We start from the raw sequence: 24,309 nt of genomic DNA on the forward strand, positions 1-24,309 counted from the left end.
AGCTGCTGATTGGCCAGTGGGGCATGAAGAAGGGGGGGGGGGGGAGCATCTCACAGCCTGGGGGTGGGGTGGTTTGAGGGGGGCTGAGAGGAGTGGCAGTGACCAGGCCCATGGCAGCGAAGAAGCCTGATCCTCTAGCCGCCACGGGGCTGGAAGTGCTGAAATTAAACACAGCGGTGAGCTACAAAGAAAAGAGGTAAGCTGCGCCAGGATTTCCCACTTCCAAAGCGGCAGGGAACAGTGATAGAGTAGGAATTCCCCAAAGCAGCAGTGAGTCGCAAGCATGAAGAGGCCGGTTACTCTGGGGATTCCCCCCCCCCCCCCCCCCCCCCCCGATGCAACAGTGAGCGCGGCAAAGCCGCAATTAAAGTAAAAGTGGCATTCAGCCATGCTGATTACAGATGGGGCAATTGGAGCTCCCAGCAGCCGTAAAAGTAGGCAGATGGGGGGGGGGGGGGGGGGCGGGCACGGGAGCCTAGGGATATCCTGACAGCCAGAAGAAAGGCTTGAGTGCCGTGGCATATTTTTCTAAAATAAATGTTTGCTGCTTCAATGCGGCTGAGAAGGCAGTGGCAGCATGGGGAAATCTGCCACTGTGAAATTAAAGGGAACACAGCATTGGGGCTCTAAGCAAAGTGTGTGTGAGAGACAAGACTGGGCAGGGAGGTGACTGGGGTGTGTGTGAGAGAGACAAGACTGGGCAGGGAGGTGACTCGGGTGTGTGTGTGTGTGAGACAAGACTGGGCAGGGAGGTGACGGGTGTGTGTGAGAGACTGGGCAGGGAAGTGACTAGTGTCTTTGTGTGAGACAGACTGGTTGTAATTGGGGTGTGTGTGTGTGTGAGTGACTTGTGGGCCCTAAAGAAGAGGACCGTGAGGACAGAGCTTCAGCAGCCGCTGCTGCTCCTGGTATGTGCTTTCAAGGAAAAGGAGTTGGAGAGTTGCTGGAGAGGGTAAGTAAAGGTGGCAATTTAAGTTTATTTTTCTTGATTGACTGCCATTTTAATTGAGTATTATGTGATGTCTGCTGTTTTGAAATATTTTATTGATATTTGGACAATTTAATAATTTTTATGAGTTTTGATTGTTTGACCTTTATTCTGTTCATCAGCTGTTTTGAAACATTTATTCTCACAGGACAAGCAGGATGGTAGTCCTCACATATGGGTGACATCAGTGGACGGATCCCTGCTACGGAAAACTTTTCTGTCAAAGTTTCTATAAAGCTTTGACTGACACTGGCACACTGAGTGCACTGAGCATGCTTGGCCTGCAATTATCCCTGTGACCACAGGTGTCTCCCCTCAGTCTTCTTTTTTCCACTCTGCAGTTAGCATAGTGGTTAGGAGCTATATGAGAAATTCTCACAACTTTTCCGCATGGAAACACTTAAACTTTTACTTCACAAACACTTTTTCCCTGTGTGGGTCTCTCCTCGTGTACGTTTAATCGACGCTCGGTGAGTACTATGCTCTGTTTTTCGGTTGGTTCCTGTTACCTCACTACAGTTTCCCTGGCCTACCAACCAAATTGCGGCCTTCCTTCTCCCTATGTTTTCATAGTTAGCCCCACATAGCCTGCGAGTGTCCTCCTGTGACCCTCTGCATGGTCATTAGCACTAGTGGGATAGGGACTTCCACGGTTACCATTGCGCCAGGGCCCCCTATTGAATTCATACCTCGGTACCTTCGTGCAGTCGATGCCCCCATTGCTACCGTCGGTACCCCCTTCCAGGCCATCCTGCCTTTTTCGACACCATCGACACCCCTCCCCTGGCAGTCCATCTATGCCATCGATCCCCGCATCGATTCAGTGCCATCAATGTTTTCATCCATGGCGCTGATTTTTCCATCGGCGTCATCGATGCACACCTCTGTTCCGTCGTCGGTGCCGTCTGTGTCTATTTGATCCTTTGATGCCACAGTCATTGTTATCGTTGCTCTGCCCAGGCCATCGACATTTTTTCATATATATTTTTAACGATACCCTTCAGGCCGCTCGATACCGTCAATACTGACATAGCACCTACACACAATGCCCTCGCCTAAACACAGTGCTCCATGCCTTGGGTTCTTTACTAAAACCCCGTATTAGCCTATGACACTACAGGCATGCTGACAGTCATCATTCACCATCCAAGACGGCGAGGGCATCCACCTTGGCGTTGGGGAAAGACCGGGCCGAACACCATGGCACTCATTGTCACCGGCACGGTAACCGTCCGCCACCGATGCAATCCAGCACATCGGTGCTATCCTACTCGGTGCTGGAGAATGCCCGGGGCGAGCAACATCGCTACTGCCACCGCCACTGTTCCACACAGTGCGGGCAGTCCTCGGTGCTCCAGAATAACCAGACCGAGTTCAGAGGAATTCTGCACTGGAATCACGATACATCGAGCCGCTGCAAAGAGGGCCGGGTTCATGAGTCATAATGGCTCCCCTGTACCCGAGGCGTTCCCCACAGACACAGGTGCAGGGTTCTGAACCTCCACAAATTACTGTGGTAGAGTCAGACACGCTCAGCCAGTCTCCTCTGTACCTGCGTTACCGTACCAGGTTATAGAGTTGAGTCTGACGTGTACGTCCTTCAGGTTATCCCTCGATGACTCCTGAAATCCACGGAGCCATCAATCTTCGCCAGCTCGTCCTTCTGCGGTCCACGACGGATGGTAAGTTCTCTACTCTAATCCCGCTTCAGCGACAATCCCATTGAGACCTGTTCTCTAAATCGGGCCATATGGTTCAAAAGGTTCTAGGTCGTCTGGCCTTCCAAGAATCATATTAGTGTCACATATCGCTATTGCCAGCTATGTCGGACACAATACCAAGAGATCCTATCTACCAATCATTTGGGATTACATCAGGACGTCATCCTGTTGTCAGCAACGGGACTCTGTATTGATTAATACTCTGGTTTCTGGTTCCTAATTAAGGACCGAAATTCCAGATGCATTCGCTGATCTACTAAACACAAGATTCAGCAAACACTGTCTCAATTGCAAGTCCACCTCTAGACCTGGCGACAGGTCTTGACGTTTTCTTGTATAGCACACAGAAATGCGGGTACGACTTTTACCGCTCACGCTCCCGTGGGAGATTAAATGATATCCTGATTACGTCAGCCCCGCCAGTTGGACAACTCCTGGTCTCTCAACTTGCCGGATATTAGAGCGGCCACTCCACTTTGTACCAAGATTCAGGGTACAGTCCCCAGATGCTACAAAGTGAAGGGGGGGGGGGAGTTTTAATTTCACTATTCTTTCTTTCAACAGAAAGTAGTTACACTCCACCCATCCTGGACCTCAGAAATATCAACTTTCTTCAGAAGGTGCAGGTAAAATGGTATCTCTTGTCACCATGCTTCTATACTGCAGTAAGTAGGTTGCCTCTCTCCTCTATTCTTTCTGTGTGCTTCGTGGTGAGTCAACAATATTACAATCCCAAGCTCTGCCGGTTGCACCAGCTTCGGCAACTTGGGTATTTCATTAAATCACTAGAAGTGACTGTTTCTCTATGGAATAAAACATTATTCACACTTTTCCTTGCATGGACAGCTGCCTAAGTCAACCCAAGCAAGGAGCTCTACCTTCTTCATGATTCACTATAAATCTACTACCTGGGATTGCTGTTCACTACCATAAATCCCATATAGCACACTTCTGGACACCACAGTCACAACGAACTTCCTGTCCAACAACCGCGCAGACATTCTGACAAACTCCTATGTCTCTGCACGCATACAGCATAACCACAGCCCCTTAATTCTTTCATTGTTGGGCCACGGCATTTTTTTCACCATGTGTTTACTCATAGGTCCCAAAAAATTGCTGAGTAAGATTCAGTGAAATTCAATTATCAGTGGACCTAAACTGTTCAACCGCTATTGTCCCTGATCCATATTGCAGATCTAGAACCAAAACCTAGACTGGTCGTGCTCATGCTCGCATTTACTCAGGGTTGCAGAGTTCAAACTAATATCTTCTCAACCCAATATGCGTCTATTCCGCTCCATGCAATGTTTCACATCAACTTCCTGGAGCTTCGAGCCATGAGTTATGCCTTTATGCCTTCTACTACTGCCTCTGCAACAAACCTTTGTGCATACAGACAGCATAGTGACAATGTGGTATTTCCAACACACAAGCACGCACAACCTCTTAGCTGCTCTGCTAGGAAGCTGTGCAGCTCTACCCTTCGCCTTTGCTCACTCCATGCATCCCCGGGCCACTTATCTAACAGACTTACTGAACGCACTAGCAGACCTTCTCCACATAAGTTTCCATCCTCTCCGATGGTCTCGGATTATACGTGTAGCGAGGAAAATCTTATAGCACTGAGGTCAACCGACCTTGCCCTCTGCGTCAGAATCAAACCATACGGTGGACAGATTCTACTCCCTACACATGTCTCTGTGTTCCCATGGACACCTTTGCTGCAACAAAGGCCTCATATGTGTCTCTTTCGATGCCTCTCATAGCCAGCACCCTTATGCTGCACTGGGACGGGGATCACTGTTCTCAGACCCATGTCCTGGCTGAGACCAGTATGCTTTCCCATACTTCTTGATTTATCACACCAGTAACCAATTCGCCTTCTCACAGGTCATTCTCATATCATGGACTCACTGATGTTCTCGGGTACTGGTAGCGTCTCAAAAACCTTCTGCACATGAATCTTGCCATTCAAAATGGCATGATTTACCACATGTCGCATATATATTTAAAAAAAAAAAAAGGTATTACCCCCCTTTTTTCTACACCACTCTTTTCTCTTACTCCCTCGGATTCTGCTCCCCAGACATCCTCTACATGGGTACGCCTAGATTCCAATTGGAGTACCACTTGGGAGTGGGGATACCCGATTAATGGTTCAACCCCTTCCGAGTCAGCTTACTATGGGTTATCCACCGATTAAGCCGCCTCTATTTTTACTGGTTACGGAATGGGGTCTATATATTAGTGCTTACAAGACTCATGCATTCCCCGTTCGAGCCTTGCGATTCCTCTCACTTAACAGTCTGCAATGGGAAATTCTTTCCCTATTAGTCATCAATTCTGCCAACAGGGTCAGTGAGTTCCACACCTTGTTACAACTCACCCGACCCTCCGTTCCTCCATGACCAAGTAGTTTTTCGTACTCAACTTCATATCCTTCTTAAGGTAGACGCAGCATCTCGCCTTACTCAGAATATACTCTGCCCACTTTTTCCCAACACCTCTCTCACCAGAGCGAGAGGGTTTTCCACTCCTTGGACTGTAAAAGTGCACTTGCATTCTACCCAGACCGCACTACACTCCATAGAAATTACACCTAACTCTTTTCTCCTGTGGCAAAAGCCAAGCTGTGAGTTCCAGTGGGCAAACAGACCTATTCCTCCTAATTGACGGTCTGTATCTCTTTTTCCTACTAACAAGCAAGCATTTCACTACAACACCGTTTATAACCACACTCTGTTAGGGCTGTACCAGCTTCAATAACTCACCTTCGGCCGGTACCGCTTGTACATATTTGTAAAGCTGCAACCTGGAGCTCTCTCCATACCTTCGCAGCCCATTATCGCTTAGATAAGTCTGGCCGGTGCATGCTTCCATGTTTGGCCAGTCTGTCTACTCCTGTTCGGTTTAACTACCCAACGTCCTTCCACCAACCCATTAAGGGTTTCAGGATGTCCTTCTTACCAAATTCCACCCCCGATGTTGCGCCTTTTGCATGTCTTGGGTGCATTGGGTACACTCTCGGGCATCCTCAGCTCGGTACTCACCCATATGTGAGGACTACCATTCTGATTGTCCTGTGAGAAAGCAAGTGTTGCTTACCTGTAACAGGTGTTCTCACAGGACAGCAGGATGTTAGTCTTCACGAAACCCACCCTCCACCCCGTGGAGTTGGGTCTACAAACGTTTTATTATTTAAGATTCACTTGTGCTTTTTGCTATAAGACTAGACTGAGGGGAGACACCTGTGGTCACAGAGATAATTGCAGGCCAAGCATGCTCAGTGCACTCAGTGTGCCAGCGTCAGTCAAAACTTTATAGAAACTTTGACAGAAAAAATTTCCGTAGTAGGGCTCTGTCCACTAACGTCACCCATATGTGAGGACTAACATCCTGCTGTCCTGTGAGAACACCTGTTACAGGTAAGCAACACTTACTTTAATATAGTTTTACAATTATTTCTGTGTAGGGATCTACAGTAGCTTGGCTTGTTCTGTTTTCCTAATAGGAGGTGAATTAGTGTTTAGGACCTGATTTAATATTTGTAGTGTTGCCTATTCATAGATAGGGTTGTTATGTGTTCCATAATGCAGGTGTAACTTTGTGCAGATTAGTTTCTGTGCATTATTGCAGATCCTGGGACAGGTGCTATATTTCTCTTTCCATTTCTCCAGGTTTGCACTGCATGCAGTGTCTTTTCTTTTTTTGTTTTCCATTCCACTTTCTGTTTCCATATTTATAATGTGTGGTCTTTCTTTACTTAGTGAAGGTTGGTTCTGTGTGTGTGACCGAGGTGAGGTATTTTACTAGCATGTAGGCAATTGTATCAGTCTTATTTGTTGTTTTTTCGCAATAGGATATGCATTAATGGTAAATTATTGCCTTTCATAAGGAAGGCTATTGTGCCTGGTAGGAAAGGGAGTTTGTTTTGTTTTTACTGAGATGTCATCAGAACCAGAATATCTTCTTTTTGCATGGCGAGTTCTATGGGTAATGCCCTAGTTCTGCTCTGCATCCATTGTTGGAGGTCAAGGGGATTCCCATGGATGCAGAGTGTATGTTCACATATAGCCCCATGATGGTCACATGTTCAGTGTGTCACGTATGTGAGAATTATCAGTGTGTCCCGGCTGAAAAAAGATTGAGAACCACTGCTCTAAGGCAACTTGATTGATGGCAGTTAATGGACTTCTCCTCCAAGAACTTATCCAAACCTTTTTTTTAAACCCAGCTACACTAACTGCACTAACCACATCCTCTGTCAACAAATTCCAGAACTTTACCATGTGATGAGTGAAAGAATTTTTTAGATTTATTTTAAATGTGCTACTTGCTAACTTCAAGGAGTGCCCCCTAATCCTTCTGTTCAAAAGAGTAAATAATCGATTCACATTTACCCATTCTAACTCTCTCATGATTTTATAGACCTATCATATCCTCCTCTCAGCCGTCTCTTCTCCAAGCTGAACACCATAACCTCTTTAGCCTTTCTTCATAGGGAAGCCATTCCATCCCCTTTATCATTTTGGTCACCCTTCTCTTACCTTCTCCAGTGCAACTATACCTTTTTTGAGATGCAGTGACCAAAATTGTATACAGTATTCAAGGTGCGATCTCACCATGGAGTGATACAGAGGCATTGATACTTTTTGTTCACCATTCCCTTCCTAATAATTCCTACCATTCTGTTTGCTTTTTTGATTGCTGCAGCACACTGAGCCAACGATTTCAATGTATTGTGCACTATGATGCCTAATCTTTTTCCTGGGTGGTAGCTCCTAGAATGGAATCTAATATCGTGTAACTACAGCATGGGTTAAAATCAGATAACCAGTTTGATTAAAGGTAGATAATGAGATTTTTATTGTAGCAGCATAAAACATGTAATAAATATTTTTAAATTTCTGCTGCAACAGAGTAAATCACTCGTTATAAAGGTTTTGCAAACCCCTGCCAATGAAATTACTCCAGCTTAAAGTAGCAATTTAGCCAGTTATCTCACCCTCCACGGCAGATGGGCATGTTGAAGAACTAGGGTCCTGCCTGCATAGAGGGCAGCCAGCTAGACCTTTAGCAGGCAAATGACAGGTAAACTCCACAGTCTTAAGGCTGCAGACCCAGAACTTATAGAAGCCTCTAAGTTATGCAGTCAAGGACAGGGCAAAGATGTGTAAGCACTGGCAATCCAAGCCAAGGATGAGGATGGCAAGTTCTCCACAGTTAATGGAACAGGGCTGGGTTGAGCTGTGAGCCCAGTCTCAAAGCTTAGCTTAAGTTTCATGAAAAGTCTTGGGTACCAAATTCATGGTTGTGTTTGTATGAACAGCAATAAGCAGTGTGGTCTGGTATCTGAAGTCTTTTTTTCCTTCGGATTTCATACATGCACATATGCGTATGATCCAAAAGTTAATCTTAGATGTTACCACAATTCATTGGCATGGGATTTCCTAGCGTGTAGCCAGATGGACTCAGGACCAATGGGTATAGTGTACTCCTGATAGCAGATGGGAGACAGAGTAAGATTTCAAAGCTGACGTCAGCCTACATATACCCATGCAGGAAGCTCAGCTCTTCAGTATTTCTCCATCTCCATAGCAGATAGGAACACTACACACACTAGAATAGTGTTAGCAATTATAAAACAAAGAAGAAAGAAAACTTGCCTCTAGAAGACAAGCCCCGCTTTCCTGCGGTGACACCTAAGGGTCCCTCCCCCAGTCGAGAATTCCTGAGGTGATGTCCGAGATCCCTCAGAGGCAAGCCTCGGTCCGGTAGCCGGCTCCCGGCATGGACTTAGCCCCCTGGGTCGCTGAGAGGCAGCGGGTGCAGAATCGAGCGCAGTGGTGAAGGTAATTCCCTCTCCCTCTGCAGCCAGAGACCGCCCGGCATGAGACCGGGAAACGCCAAGACCAGGTAAGGTAGAAACCTCTTAAGGCTCCGGTCTCCGGCTCGAATAGCCACGCAGATCGTCCCTTCTGGCGTCTCTTAAATTGGGTTGAGCAGCCCCATCTGGGCTAGACCCCAATCCGGTGCGAGGGTCCACACATGTGGAGACCCTCCGGGGGGGGGGGGGGTGCCATCTTGCCCGCATGGTCTGTGTCATTTCCCCCCTTGACCGCCGTATTGCCCGTTCAACTGAGCCGTGCGCACAACCGACTTGTGTGCACAGCGGCGCGCACATCTGTGCCGTGCGCACACCGGCACGCATAGACAGCCCGAGGGCACAAATACTGCCGTGCACACAGCACACAACTAAGCCTCCCTGCACGCACAGGCGAGTTTTGAAGCTCCCCACGAGCACAAACCATGGCACTGCCTGCCAAGAAAGCCAAGGGACAAGCCCTCTGACCAGCCTGCCACCTGAGAGCTGCGCAACCTGAAGTGGCCTCCTTCATATGCCAGCAGTGTGAAGAGGCTCAGGGGGAACCAAAGCAAGGGCCCTCACAGCCAGTAGAGGGATCTGGATCCACTAATGATAGTACCCCGGACCTCTGTATCTCCAACTCAGCACCTTCATAAGAAGGCACCTCTGGGACCTCCACTATAATGCCACATGGAATCAACATGGACCCAGGGTCCTTTTCCTGGGTAGAATTCTTCAAAGGGCTGCAAACCTTTGTCCAAGTGCACTTAGTACCGGCTGCGACTCAGTCCTAGTCGCTACCAGAAGCGCAAGACCTTCCAAGCACCTCTCGGGCCCATCGAGACGTGCCCTTCCTAAGCAAGAGCCTCCTACCGGAGACACTGACACCTCGGAGGACGAGGCTGACTCCCTGGAGGAAGGAGAAATCTCCCCAGGGATGAAACCATATCGAACCATGCTGAGATTCTTCTCCAAAGATGAGTTACCAGCTCTCGTGTCCCAGACCCTGAAGACGCTGGATATTCTAGGCACGGACACCACAGCGGAACCAAAGATAAATCCCATCTTGGTCTCCCTCCATCAGGCCTCATGCTATTTTTCCAATGTTGCAAGCCTTACGGCAACTGATTAACCTGGAATGGAATGCCCCAGAGGCTAGCTTCACAGGAGGATGATTCCTAGATGCCCTATATCCCCTGGAACCCGCAACTAAGGAACTCCTGCGGTTCCCAAAGTTGGATGCCATGGTCTGCGCAGCCTCCAAGCGCACAACCATCCCCCGTCAAGGGAGGAGCGGCACTAAAGGATGCCCAGGACAGACTGGAATCCATCCTTAAACAGTCCTTTCACGTAGCAGCAATGACTCCAGATCGCTTCCTGCTGCGCACTGGTGGCATGTTCTTGCTTGCTTCTCACCAGGGACACAACCACGCCCAGTGAGACGATGGAACTTGCGGTATCCTTCCTCACTGATGCGACCTCAGACCTAGTGTGCACCTCAGCCAGGAACGTTGCCTCAGCAGTGGCAGCCAGAAGACATCTCTGGCTCAAATTGGTCAGCTGACGTGACATCCAAAGCGAACCTCATGAGGATACCTTTTAAAGGATCTCTCTTGTTCGGAAGTGAATTAGGGAAGCTAGCCAACAAATGGGCAGATCTCCAGTACCTCATCTACCAGAGGACAGGAACAAAAGAAACCAGTGCCCCCCCCCCCCCCCGAAGAGCCAAGGGCAGAGGAGCTCAGCACTTCGGACCGTACAAGAACACACACTACCAAGCACCTCTCCCCGCAGGCAGGGCTCAGTCCTTTCGGAACAGACACAACAAGAGGGGGAGCAGGCTCAGGTACAGGCCCCAGCCGCACCCCACAATGAAAATCAGCAGACCCATCCACAGGAAGAAGTCATAGGGGGCAGACTTACCCTCTTCTACCAAAGATGGGTCAAGATAACGTCGGATAAGTGGGTCCTAACCATCATTCGAGAGGGATACTATCTGGACTTCCACAACATCCACCCAGACAAATTTGTGAGATAACAGTGCCACTCCCACTCCAAGAGGACTGCAGTGGAAACCACACTGGCAAGACTACTTCGCCTAAAGGCGATAACCCCGGTGCCCATGCACCAATAAAATACTGGTCACTATTCCATCTATTTTATCATTCCCAAGAAGGAAGGAACGTTCCGGCCTATCCTGGACCTCAAGACCGTCAATCGTTACCAGAGGGTACCACACTTCCACATGGAAATCCTACGCTCAGTCATAAGGGCAGTACAGCCAGGAGAATTTCTGACCTCCCTGGATCTATTTGAAGCCTATCTCCACATCCTGGTCCATCATGACCATCAGCGCTTCCTACGTTTTGCGATACTGGACCATCATTACCAGTTCCAGGCACTACCATTTGGTCTAACTATCGCCCTTCAGAGCTTCACCAAAATCATGATGGTAATGGCAGCAACACTGAGGAAAGAAGGAATTCTCGTACATCCTTACCTGGACGATTGGCTGATCAGGGCAAAATCTCCAGAGGAGAGTCACCAGAGGACCACCAGAGTCAATCTGCTGCAGAATCTCGGGTGGGTCATCAACACAGCCAAGAGCTGCCTGCAGCCCTCCCAATCGTTAGAGTATCTGGGAGTCCGGTTCGACACCAAGCAGGACAAGGTTGTCCTTCCCCCTCCAAGGAGAAGGAAACTGATGGGTCAGTTGCGAAAACTGTTGAACTATGCTCGCCCCAAGGTATGGGACTACTTCCAAGTCCTCTGTCTCATGACATCAACCCTGGAAGTCATTCCATGGGCAAGGGCCCACATGCGCCCACTACAATGTCCCAGAACTACTCCATTCACCTCCAGCTACCAGCAGAGGTTCGGACCCAGCTCCAATGGTGGCTACAGGAAGGCCATCTGAGCAAGGGAGAAAAACTATCCCCACCGAACTGTATCTTGCTCACCACGGATGCGAGCCTGCGAGGGTGGGGAGCCCACTGTCAGGAACCGACGGCCCAGGGACAATGGCACAAGGAAGAGGCGGGATGGAACATAAACAGACTGGAAGCCCGAGCAGTCAGATTAGCCTGTCTATGATTCGGCCACAGACTCCAGAGTGAGTCTGTCAGTCATGTCGGACAACGCCACAATAGTTGCCTATATCAACCGCCAGGGAGGAACCAGAAGCCAACGTGTTCCTGGAGATAGACCCCCTCATGGCGTGGGTGGAAACAAACCTGCAAGGGATCTCAGCCTCCCACATCGCGGGAAAAGACCACGTCTCTGCGGACTACCTCAGCAGAGAGCCTAGACCCAGGGGAATGGACGCTGTCGACCACAGCCTTCCAGTTGATAGTAAACTGCTGGGGAACCTGTTGAAGTCCTGAGGGCGGCTGTCTCGGCGACTTCCAAGTTCCTTACCTGCCTCACACCCAGGGCAGGGACTTTATTTGGTGGTTACCTTTCTTACCACACAAGAAGTTCTCAATTTACTGCCTGAGGCTCGTAGCAATGAATGATTTCGCTGCGCGGGCTGGTTTGTTCTAGAAAACACTCACAGCCTTTATATTACTCAATAATACTCTTTATTATAGAAAACAAAGAAAAGCCAGAAGAAGAATACAAGAAAGATACAAGTTTCTTGGGAGTGGCTTGGAGTGTCTAACCGTGACGTACTAACAAACTCTGCTCAGATTCTAAGCTACACATTACATCCTTATATACCAATATTGCTGACAACGCTTTTTTTTTTTTCTTTTCATACTAGGAAGCCTTCCTTATTTGGAAAGGAGAACTACTGAACCTTTACTTAAACTAATGATGTCAAAGTACCGTTATCTGGTATACTTCCCCCCCCCCCCCCCCCATTCTGTGTTCAGTAGCTAGGCCTTGAGCTGGAGACAGTTCTCTACACAAACTGCTTCTGTTCCTCACCCAAGGTTGCCTTGCCTGCTCATAAAGACAAAATGCATTCTTTTCTCTTGTGCAGAACTGTTCCATTAAATTTCATTATTTAATTATTTAATCCAGGTTATTATCAAACCCCAGCCATAGATCTACTGGCAACCCGGTCCAATTCCCAAGTTCTTCAACCACAGATGAGAACTGCAATCCCGGGGAATCGACGCCCTTATCCAGACCTGGCCACAGGAAGACCTGCTGTATTCTTTTATTTATTTATAGATTCTTTTATACCGAGGTACGTATAGCTATACATCACCTCGGTTTACAGTGAAACAATAATTTAGCAACCAGCTTTACATATAACAGTTTGAAAACAGTAAACCATTTAACAGAATTTTCCCCCCATGGCCACTACTGGGCAGGATCATCCACAAGAGAGAACACCACAGGGGACTAGTACTTCTAGTGGCCCCGGACTGGCCAAGAAGGCCATGGTACACAGACATGCGAAGACTTCTTGCGGGGAACCCTCTGTGCCTACCTCCACACAGGAACCTTCTCCGGCAAGGACCGATCCTCCACGAAGACCAGACTCTATTCTCTCTTATGGTCTGGCCCTTGAGAGGACTCGCCTGAAGAAAAGCGGATACTCTTAAGGCAGTGATTGATACCTTATTTCAAGCACGCAAGTTCTCCACTAGCTTACATACGAATATGGAGAGTATTCGAAGCCTGGTGTGAGGACCGCGAGATCCTTCTGCGGTCCTCAGATCTTGGCGGGCGACAGCATCTTGGTTTCCATCCAGGACACTGCCTGGGCCCTTGTAGAATGGGCCTTGACTTGCAGAGGTGGGGGGGGGGCTTCCCTGCCTCTACGTAGGCCGCCTTGATTACTTCTTTGATCCAGCGGGCTATGGTTGCCCGCAAGGCCGCTCCCCCCTGTTTCTTCCCTCTGTGGAGGCTGAATAGGTGGTCCGTCTTTCGCACAGATTCCGATCTTTCCAGGTATCGGACTAGGAGTCTGCTGACGTTTAGATGGCGAAGAAGGCGTGATACTTCCGAGTTCTTATGTTTGTCTGGAGATGGCAGCGAGATGGTTTGGTTTAGATGAAATTGAGAAACCACTTTCAGTAGAAAGGAGGGAACAGTGCATAACTGTATGGTTCCCGGCGTGAACCTGAGGAACAGTTCCCGACAGGATAGTGCTTGAAGCTCGGAGATGTGACGGGCTGAACATATTGCCACTAGGAATGCAGTCTTCAAGGTCAGGAGCCATAGTGACAGGCCACGTGTTGGTCTGAAGGAAGTTCCTGCTAGGAAGTCTAGTACTAGATTGAGATTCCATAGGGGCACCAGCCACTTTAACGGTGGTTGGATTTGTTTGACCCCTCTCAGGAAGCAGGAAACATCTGGATGGGTTGATAGACAATGCCGTCCACTTTGGCTCTGAAGCAGGCCAGCGCGGCCACCTGAACCTTGAGGGAGTTGAGCGAAAACCCCTTCTTCCAGCCATCCTGCAGAAATCCCAGGATCATGGGAATTTTGACTGCAGAAATTCCCATGATCCTGGGATTTCTGCAGGATGGCTGGAAGAAGGGGTTTTCGCTCAACTCCCTCAAGGTTCAGGTGGCCGCGCTGGCCTGCTTCAGAGCCAAAGTGGACGGCATTGTCTATCAACCCATCCAGATGTTTCCTGCTTCCTGAGAGGGGTCAAACAAATCCAACCACCGTTAAAGTGGCTGGTGCCCCTATGGAATCTCAATCTAGTACTAGACTTCCTAGCAGGAACTTCCTTCAGACCAACACGTGGCCTGTCACTATGGCTCCTGACCTTGAAGACTGCATTCCTAGTGGCAATATGTTCAGCCCGTCACATCTCCGAGCTTCAAGCACTATCCTGTCGGGAACTGTTCCTCAGGTTCACACCGGGAACCATACAGTTATGCACTGTTCCCTCCTTTCTACTGAAAGTGGTTTCTCAATTTCATCTAAACCAAACCATCTCGCTGCCATCTCCAGACAAACATAAGAACTCGGAAGTATCACGCCTTCTTCGCCATCTAAACGTCAGCAGACTCCTAGTCCGATACCTGGAAAGATCGGAATCTGTGCGAAAGACGGACCACCTATTCAGCCTCCACAGAGGGAAGAAACAGGGGGGAGCGGCCTTGCGGGCAACCATAGCCCGCTGGATCAAAGAAGTAATCAAGGCGGCCTACGTAGAGGCAGGGAAGCCCCCCCCCCACCTCTGCAAGTCAAGGCCCATTCTACAAGGGCCCAGGCAGTGTCCTGGATGGAAACCAAGATGCTGTCGCCCGCCAAGATCTGTCGGGCAGTGACGTGGTCCTCCATACACACCTTCTCCAGGTTCTACTGCCTGGATGTCCAGGCCTGGGAGGACACAGTACTGCCCTTGCAAAGGTTAAGTTGGCCATGGGCAGCCTACCACCCTGTTTGGGAGTAGTTTTTGTACAACCCATTGGTCCTGAGTCCATCTGGCTACACGCTAGGAAATGGAGAAATTACTTACGATAATTTCGTTTTCCTTAGTGTAGACAGATGGATTGAGCACCCCGCCTACGGCTGCCCTGGAATCCGGGAACCTCGGGCGCCAAATCCCGAGAACAAGACAAGCACGTATAAGCCAGGTATTACCCCTAGTTCATGACACCCATGGTTGCCGGGTGTCTGCGTTATCCAGTTGAGTGCACTGGCAGTCTCCAATTTGGAAATCAGTTGAACCTGACCTAGTTAATCAAGTTATTAAAGCACACATATATCCACAATTGCTTTTCGAGGAGAATACTGAAGAGCTGATCTTCCTGCACAGGTATATGTAGGCTGATGTCAGCTTTGAAATCTGACTCAGTCTCCCATGTGCCATCAAGAGTACACTGTACACATTGGTCCTGCGTCCATCTGTCTACACTAAGAAAAACAAAATTATCAGGTAAGTAATTTTTCCATTGTTGGGCTTCCAATATGAATTCATCTTGGCTAGTACAAAGATGTTGGTGAGAGTCAGACTTCTGACAAACAAGACCAAGCTTCATAATACAAAGTTTAAGGCTACTGCTTAGCAAGTTTGTGTCCAGTGGTACCAGCAAAATTGTATGGTAAATAAATGCTTGATATAAAAAAAACAATGGCAGATTCTTCTTTGTATAGTTCTTATAGGGGCCATTATAGGGTTGGACCTCCATCTTGTGTTGGTCTGGCCTTAGAGTTTGGTTCAGTTGCACATTCCTTTTTACGATTGATTTATCCCTACAGAATCATAGCAAAATATTCATGAGTTGAGCGTTTTAGACTGTTCTAAAGAAGGTAAAGAGATATTCTTGTATTCAGCATATCATTCATTGTCCTTAAATTGTATTAATGAGGTTGACTTGGTGGCAGTGACAACTGTTACATACTACCCTATGCAGGACCTGACTTGTTTCCTGAGTCAGATCTTCCGTTCCCCAGGCTGGCCAGGGCCAGGAATGCCACAAAAGTGGTGTTCACAGCTTCTGGAGGTAAGGAATTATGGCTATCTGTCAATGGTGACACCTAGTGACCAGACTTAGATCCGTGTTGGCTGTGCTCTAAAAGGAGCTGTGGTTTGTGGCCCCTGCAGTGGTTGAGCTGAGTTGGGTGGGGATTTAAAAACAGAAGAGAACCCTGGATAGTCATCAATGAAGACTCAGGCACTATAGTTCAGTAGAGGCTTGTTTTGATAGAGGTGGAAACTCGAAGAAGCAGCAGGAAACTGCCAGGCAAAAATGAGAAAGTATTAATGGGCCAGCATGATGGCTCAATGACAGGTGGTCTGCAATGCCATGAGGAAGACCCAGATTTGATTCCAGGCTCAGCTTTTGCCCCTCAAGTCAGCCAAGGCTGGGGGTGCTGCAGAGGTAGCCTTTACAGCTTCTGGGGAAATGGAAGTCCTAGCCATTGTATTATAGCGACTCCTACTGATTGGATCTAGGGTGAACATGTACTGGCCTTTGGAGGAAATCGTGGTCTTTAGCTCCAGGCCAAGGACCATCACTGCAGTGGCCAGGCTAGGGAAAGTTTAGAAAAAAAGAAAATTTCCTAGCATGTAGCAAATGGATTCAGGACCAATGGTGACCAATAGTGTACTCCTGTTAGCAGTTGGAGACGGATCAGATTTCAATCTGACGTCAGCCCCTAGTACATATACCCCTGCAGGAAGTGCAGCTCTTCAGTATTTTCCGTCTCCACAGCAGTTAGGGACTATCTGCATGCTCTCGTAGCATTTGAACCAAATTCAAAGAAGAAAACCAAAATTTAAAGGAGAAACCTACCTGAAGACGAGCCCCGCTCTCCTGCGGTGATACCTTCGGGTCTCTCCCCCAGTTGAGATTCCCGAGGTGATTTCCGTGGTCCCTCGGAGGTGAGCCTCGGCCCAGTGGCCGAATTGCGGCGAGGACCTAGCCCCCGATCCCCGGGCGCGGCTGAGAGGCAGCGGATGCACCCCTCGAGCGCGGCGGTGAAGGTATTTGCCCTCTCCCCCCGCAGCCAGAGACCGCCCGGAATGAAACCGGGATGCGCCGAAGACAAGATAAGGTAGAAATCTTCTGTTTGAATCCAGTCTCCAAGGATCGAGGAGGAGCACAGGTCACGATCGGAACCAGTGCCACCAGGTTGATCTGCCCTAGCAGGGCCAGGCCCCGGCTATTTCCAAGGGTCTACCCACGTGGAGACCCTCCGAGGAGGTCGCCATATTGCCTGTGTGCTCGCTGTCGCCATCTTGGCCCTATTCGCTGCGCCATTCGACCTGAGCTCACAAACCGAGCTAAGCGCACAAAATCCTTGTGCGCATAGACTTACACGCACATTAAACCTTGCAAGCATAAGTTGCACGCACAGAGCCGGGTTCATATCTACAGCTAGGCGCATATCTGCGTGCACATCCCAGGCGCACTGGAGCGCACAAGAGCTTACGCGTCGACAGACATGGCACCTCCAGAAACCGGAATAAAAGCTCAAGGCCTTTGCCCAGCATGCCACATCAGAGCCGCACAAAGCGAGGAGGCCGACGCCCTGTGCACACACTGTGAGGAGGCCCTGGGAGAGTCAGGTCAGGGCCAGTCCCACCCAGGGCCCAGTACTAGCTCCTCAGGGGGTACCCTGGACCTAGCAGGTCCCAGTGGGTCCTCCCCACAGACAGGGACCCCAGGGAACCAGCACCCCTCAGCTTGGACCCAGTCGATCTCATGGGTGGAGTTATTCAAGGGGATTCATGCCTTTGTTAAAATGCAAACTGAACCTCTGGCTGATCAGCCACATGCTCCACCGGAGGACCCTCATGCCCCAGGACCTTCGAGGCCTAGGCACAGGCTTCCACTACCCAGAAGCCCCACCTACGGGGACACGGATATCTCCGAAGAGGAAGCCGAGCCCCTTGAGGAGGGGGAACTCTCGTCTGGGACAGAGCCACACCAGACCATGAAACGCTGCTTCTTCACAAAGGACGAGCTCCCGGACCTCGTATCCCAATGTCTAACGGAGCTCGCTATCCCAGGCCCAGGCACCTCTGAGGAACCTAGAACGAACCCCTTGCTGGAGGGCCTTCGCCAGACTTCTCGCCATTTTCCTCTCTTACAGGCGGCACAACAGCTAATTGACCTGGAATGGAATGCTCCGGAGTCCACATTCAAAAGGGGACGAGCCTTGTCAGCCATGTACCCCCTGGACCCAGCGACCAAGGAGCTTCTGGCATGCCCTAGAGTGGATGCCATAGTCTACCGGTCGCTAAGTGCACTACCGTCCCAGTGGAGGGAGGAGTGGTGCTCAAGGATGCACATGACCGGCGCCTGGAATCCATCCTAAAACAGTCATTTGACGTTGCAGCCATGTCCCTACAGATTGTGGCCTGCTGCACCGTGGTGACACATGCCTGCTTATCACAAACCAGGAACAACACCCCGGGGAAGACATGGAACCAGCAGTATCATTCCTTGCTGATGCTGCCTCCGATCTAGTGCACATAGCAGCCAGAGGAGTGTCATCCGCAGTGGCGGCCAGGAGACAACTCTGGCTTCAAAGTTGGTCGGCCGACGCCTCTTCCAAGACGCGCCTCACGAGGATGCCCTTCAAAGGATCCCTCCTGTTCGGCAGCGAACTAGAGAAACTGGCCAACATGGGGCGACTCTCCTTTACCGCGCCTGCCGGAAGATAAAACGAAGCGAAACCAACGACCCTTCCCCAGGTCCGCCAGGGGCAGAAGCTCACAGCGCTTCAACCCTTACAGGAGCAACTATCAAGCACTGCGCCCTGCGGGTAGGAACCAGTCCTTTCGGAACAAGCACAACAAGAGGGGATCCAGCTCGGGCACGGACCCCAGCCACACCCCACAATGAGATTCAGCCAACCCATCCAAGCTGTCGTCCACTGCCTTCAAGATGATAGTGAATCGGTGGCGGTCTCCAGCTATAGTCAATCAACCAGTTCAAGTTAATCAAGTTTCAACGTTTTAACAAGTTATGAAGTTATTCAAGTAAATCATATTATTAAGTTAATCAATCAGTCAGTCACACATATATCCACAATGCTTTTCGAGGAGAATACTGAAGAGCTGCACTTCCTGCAGGGGTATATGTACTAGGGGCTGACGTCAGATTGAAATCTGATCCGTCTCCAACTGCTAACAGGAGTACACTATTCCCATTGGTCCTGAGTCCATCTGTCTACACTAAGGAAAACGAAATTATCAGGTAAGTAATTTCTCCATTAATCAGAGATGGTTCCCGGTGCTGTTGTACAACATAGGCCTGTTCCAATTGAGCTGGAATCCTAAAGCAGCAAGAACTCCTGGCCCAAAATACAATTTTTTAAAAAGTTGGCTGACAGCATTTTACTGTGGGAAATGTGTGTGGAATATTAAATTACATGGTGTTTGGAAGCAATAGCATCATCATTGTTTGTTTATATCATGCTCTCCTCTTGCTTCCTGGGGAGGGAGGGAAAGCACAGGAGTAGTTGTGGTCAGTGAGGAAAGATCTCTTTCGAGAGAGCGCGTATGAAAATGCTGATCCTATACTTTGGTGTTAGAGTATCAGTACAGGTTAGAACCTCCTACAGTGGTTTTAAAAAATTTTTTATGAGTGTCAGAAGTCTGGAATCCTGTCTGGTTAGAGAGTAGGACAACGGAAGACTACTTTGGCAGCCACAGTAACTATAGAATTAGGGACTGGCCTGGTCACTCAATGATAACATAAGATTTGCCATGCTGAGTCAGACCAAAGGTCCATCAAGCCCAGTATCCTGTTTTCTACAGTGGCCAGTCCAGGTCACAAGTACTTGGTGGGATCCCAAAACGTTGATAAGATTCCATACTGCATATCCCTATGCACTTCTACATGGAAGACCTAGGTTCAGTACTTGAGCCTGGTTTCTACTTGGACTGAAGATGCTGTAGAAACATAATTCACTGCCCCTGGGGAGGGGAGGGAACACCCCATTTATTCCACATTAGCACCACCTAGAGGCCAGATGATACAGGTGTACTAGGTCCCAGAGCTGTGCAGAGAGAGTTGGGGGGCAGGCACCTTGAGTAGTTGTGAATAAAGGCTCATGGCGCAGTAGCTCAGTAGAGGCTAGTTCTGACTGAACTGACCAAAGGAGCAGGAGAAAACTAGATTAAAAAAAAAATATTCTAAAACAAGATGAAAGCAATCTTTTTCTCTGTACAGTCGCTATGGAAAGTCCACACCCTCTTGAACACTTTCCACATTTGTCAGCACATCAAAATTGCAAGTATATGAGTGTTTGCCCCTCATCTTCACCATATTCCACTTCTTTCAGGGCCAAAAATGTTTGACTGGGGGGTCAGAGCATAGGCATATCAAAAAAAAACAAACCACCCCAAAATAGAATCCAACAGTTGGACAAGTCTACACCTCCAAAATCAGTCCTTGATGGAAGCAGTTACAGCTGTGGGTCTGTTGGGACAGGTCTCCAACAACTTTACACACTAAGACGTGGCAACACTAGACCATGTTTCTTTACAAAACTGTTCAAGCTCTGTCACATTGCTTGGGGAGAGGTGATGGACAGCAATCTTCGAGTCATGCCACAGATTTTCAGTTGGACTGAGGTCAAGGCTCTGTCTGGGCCACTCCAGGACTTTTTTTTTTCCCTTTTTATTCCTTATCTATTCCAGGGAAGCTTTGGCTGTGTGCTGTGGGTCGTTATGATGAAAGGTGAGCTTGTGTCCCAGTTTAAGCTTTCTTGCAATGGGTATTCCCCAAGGACTTCTCTGTGCTTTTCTCCATTCATTGTCTCCTCTAGCCTAATGTGCCCTGGCTCTGCTGATTTAAAAAAACAAAACCCCATAATATGCTGCCACCAGCATGCTTCACACTAGACATGGTCTGGGTGATGGGTTTGTGCCAAATGTTAACACTTAACAGCATTCAGGTCAAAAAGATCAATTTTAGTTTTGTCAGACCACAAAACAGTTTGCCTCATAGCTAAAGTATCCCCTAAGTGTTCCTTTGCATACTTCAAACAGGATTCAAAATGGACATTCTTGAGTGATGCAGTTTTTACATGTAGCTCCACATCTGTGCCCCACAACTTTATCCCAGAGTTGTGTGTGTGTGTGTCTGTGTATATATATATATATGTAAATACTTTTTTTTTTTTGACAGCTCCTTGCTGCTCATGGTTGGGTCTTTGCTTTGAAATGCACTACTCAGTAGAGAACCAACAGAAACCCCTAAATTTATCCTGTCATTATGTACATTTTAACACAAGTGGGGGCTAAATCTCTTGGGGGCCAATGCAATATAAAGCATGAAAAAACATGCGTCCAAACAGCACATGGTTTTTCAACACATGCACATTCCCCTCTCCTGGACACCGAATGCAATAGGCAAATAAGCTGCCATGCTAAAAAGGACACGCTAGAGATAAACTGTGCATCCATGGCATCAGACGCCCAGGAGATGTGTCTGTGTACTGGTTAGGAAAGCGGATGCTCAATTTAACAAGCGTCTATTTTCCTAACCCGCGCACATCCATGGGTTAGGAAAATGGACACTCGTAAATTGAGTGTCTGTTTTTCTAACCTGACCATGTCAAGATTTTTTTTCCATGCTTCTTCCTGTGGTTCCTCTTAATATCGGGAGGATATGAATTAGGAGGAACCCCAGAAAAGCAGTAATTTTAGCTTTTTTTTTTTTTTTTTTTGAGCCCTTGAGGTGCATCAATGCCAGCTCCAGGGCTGGAGTTACTTCTTGTGTATAAAAAACGTGCAGGTCGGGCACACTGATTTTTTTGCATCGGGAGCAATAGCTAATAGCCTCATCTACATGGTGTTTTCATGTGCTGAGTGGTGTTATTAGCTATGAGTGTTTGGATGCACTAAACCCTTTTTTACCTCTGGTGTTAGCCTAGCACATCCAATCACAGGTTAACCTGTGCGCTAGCCTGAGTGCGTGATATTGTATCGGGCCTCCCTGGTGTGTGCATTTAAAGGTGATTGCTTACACCAGCGCTTGAACTGTTTAGGTTTGCTAAAGTATTTAAGATTGGGGATTGTGTATTTCTATTAAATATTCTAAGGAATTATGGAATATATTTTCACTGGGCAGTTGTGGGATAGGATGTGTGGATATATGGAACAGTTTGAATACATTTTACTTCCAGGTTAAAAGGCAAGAATAGGTAAATATTTTGGAAAGGGGGTGTAGGCTGGATTAGGTACTGTATATAGTTCTGTTAGCCTTTTTTTCTTCTACAAACGCAGTTCAAAGATATACCAAAGGCCTTGCTGAATTCCTCCTTTTAAACATAAAATATTTGAGGGCATAGTTTTAAAGTAGTTATGGATCAAGCCACATGCGCTCCTGAAGAACTGTGTTGCTCTGTGGGCAGAATGTGGCAGAGGCTTTTTTGCTGGAGCTGTGCCTGAGCGATTGAGTACCAAAAGATTACAGTGTTGTTAATGGATGTCTGTTTATTTACTCTGCTCGCTTGCTGCTCTCAGCACTAAATAATAAGCATTTGGGATCTGGGGGCCTGTAATTTGCTTTGGATATGGCAGTCAGCACATATAATCAACAGTGCTGTGAATCAACAAGGATGTTGACAAGGCTGTTACTGGATGCATTGCTGTTGAGAAGACAACAGCAAAAATGATGTCCTGCTAACGCAACGAACGTTGAGTGCGCCAAATCAGATCACAGGCGACGGCACTGGGCTAGGGGCTGTTTGGATCCTTTTCTGTAGTGCTCTATAACAAGTGTCTTAGCATCCCTTTTAGAGGCGAGGCCCCCATCCAGGTAGGTATGAATGGCTTGTTTCTATGGTCAGCAGGCGCTGCCACTCATCATCGGTGCACTATGCCTCCTGAGTGTTCTGAAGTAAATTTCAGGATCCTCAGGAAGCAGCAGAGGCCAGAAGAGAGCACGTCCTGGCCATATGTTCACTAGATGTGGAAAATCAGGAATAGCGCAATTAAAAAGTGTCAACACAAAATGATAAATGGAAAGAAAATTGAAAAATTTCCCTTGCTCTTTAGTAGCAGTACAGTTAAAAACAAAACTGTTCAAAGTGTATTTTAAAGATATTTAACCTAAAGTAAGGTTCCATCACAGTGCAGACTTCTACAAGCTATTACTCGTTAGAAGGATGGTGATGGGGCTGGCTCTGTAGCTCGAGGGCAGCACTGTGAGCTGCCAAGCAGAAGATGTGGGTGGCTGGGGATGCAGCTTGCTAGGGACGCAGTATTCACAGGCCCCAGGGGAGGCGAGCAGCCTTTTATTTGACAGCCAGCAGCCAGATTCCTGGTTCACAATCAGGTGCTCCAGGAGGCAGGTGAGCACTGGCCACAGAGTTGTGGGGGCTAGCCAGGCTGAAACCAGACGCACGATGGCTTCAGAAACGAACGACAGTTCTGTTTATGCCGCAGTGTGTGTCACCCATTCTCGAGTCTCCCAGGCTCCTGTGGCAGACCACAGCTGGAGTCTGTAGCACATTTGCATCGTGTGATTTCTTGATCACAAAGCCGATTTGACAAGTTTCAATTGCTTTAATTTAAAAAAAAAAAAAAGAGAGATTTTCCAGTTTGTGCACATCTTGCTTGCGTTCCTTTCTGCAATCTATGCGGGAAGGACTGAGTAGGAAGGAAAGGTAGGAGGTGAATCGCTGTATAGAATATAAATGTAACCCCCTCTTGGATTAAAATCCCTAATACAGGGATCACACAGGCCCAGGGCCACACTCATTCTCCCGGACCTTTCGCTTTTCTCACAACTTCTCTGCAGTAGTTAGCACCTGGGAAGCCGGGGTCCAATGAGCAGGGAAGAGGGCAAGCATCCACGGCCCTAGGTTGTTTTTTTTTTGGGGGGGGAGGGGGTTGAGTACTCACACTTGTAAATGTCAGCAAGTTTCAGCAGACTGGTTCTCAGCTGGGAAGAAGCAGGCACAGACTTGGACTGGTATTCAAATAAAATTATTTTACTGCAACTTAAAAAAAAAAAAAAATAGAATTCAGGCGACCAATGGCAAAAATTAATTCAAGCACAAGATGGTGCCGGCCATCCATTGCTCCTACCATGTGACAGGGGCTGACCAATGGCACCGGTAGCCCCTGTGACATAGAAGGTCAAAGGCTATCGGTGCCATTTTGAATACCGGCAGCCGAGGGTGTGAGTGCAGGAGATGGCTCCCGGACCCCTCACTGGACCACCAGGGAGTTTTGGTAAGTCTTGGGGAGGGTGGGGGGTTTGTTTAAATTGGCTCCTTTAGATGGCCGAATAATTTGGCGAAGATTCATTGTATTCGTGGGGAATCGTGATTCGTTTCGCTTCCCCACG

This window comes from Rhinatrema bivittatum, chromosome 5, assembly GCF_901001135.1.
Source record: "Rhinatrema bivittatum chromosome 5, aRhiBiv1.1, whole genome shotgun sequence".
NCBI lineage: Eukaryota > Metazoa > Chordata > Amphibia > Gymnophiona > Rhinatrematidae > Rhinatrema > Rhinatrema bivittatum.